Genomic DNA, 597 nt, shown 5'->3' with positions numbered 1-597 from the left:
GGATCGAAAGATAATCTTTCTCTCGCCATTGACTTCAATACATAATTTTTCCGAAATAAGGTCCCATGGAGCTCCCCCGGAAAGGGAGGGACTTCGCCTCTCTATACAGCGGACTACAACATGGATGTTTAATAAGAACGAGGAACTACTGTAAACTCATCTAGAGACTCTGCACCGTGCTCTGATGCTGTTGTTTTATGCTTTATGAACGGGGACAACAGAGAAACATATTCTTCATGACCAAAGTTGGATCATGGATACATTTTTAGTGAAGTTACCTAAAGTGAGAGAGGAGACAGCGTCTGGCAGAAAACGTCACTTGCACACTTTTGTCTGTGGAGACCGAGTTCCCCCACCTCGCCAAAAAGGCTGTAAAAGTGCTCATTCCCTTCACCTCCGCCTACCTGTGTGAGTGCGGGTTTTCCGCATTGACTTTGATCAAAAGCAAGTACCGGTCAACCATGGGCGGATCTACCGGGGTGGCATGGGGTGGCAACTGCCACCCTACAAATAGGCCTTGCCACCCCAGCTGCCACCCCAGTTGGCAGCTTTGTTTTGAAAGAAAAGTTGTGGCTCATCTGACATTTATGAGAGAAA

Source organism: Trematomus bernacchii, unplaced genomic scaffold (genome assembly GCF_902827165.1).
Source record: "Trematomus bernacchii unplaced genomic scaffold, fTreBer1.1, whole genome shotgun sequence".
Taxonomy (NCBI): domain Eukaryota; kingdom Metazoa; phylum Chordata; class Actinopteri; order Perciformes; family Nototheniidae; genus Trematomus; species Trematomus bernacchii.
The sequence above is the reverse complement of the archived record's forward strand: the minus strand, read 5'-3'. Positions refer to the sequence as shown.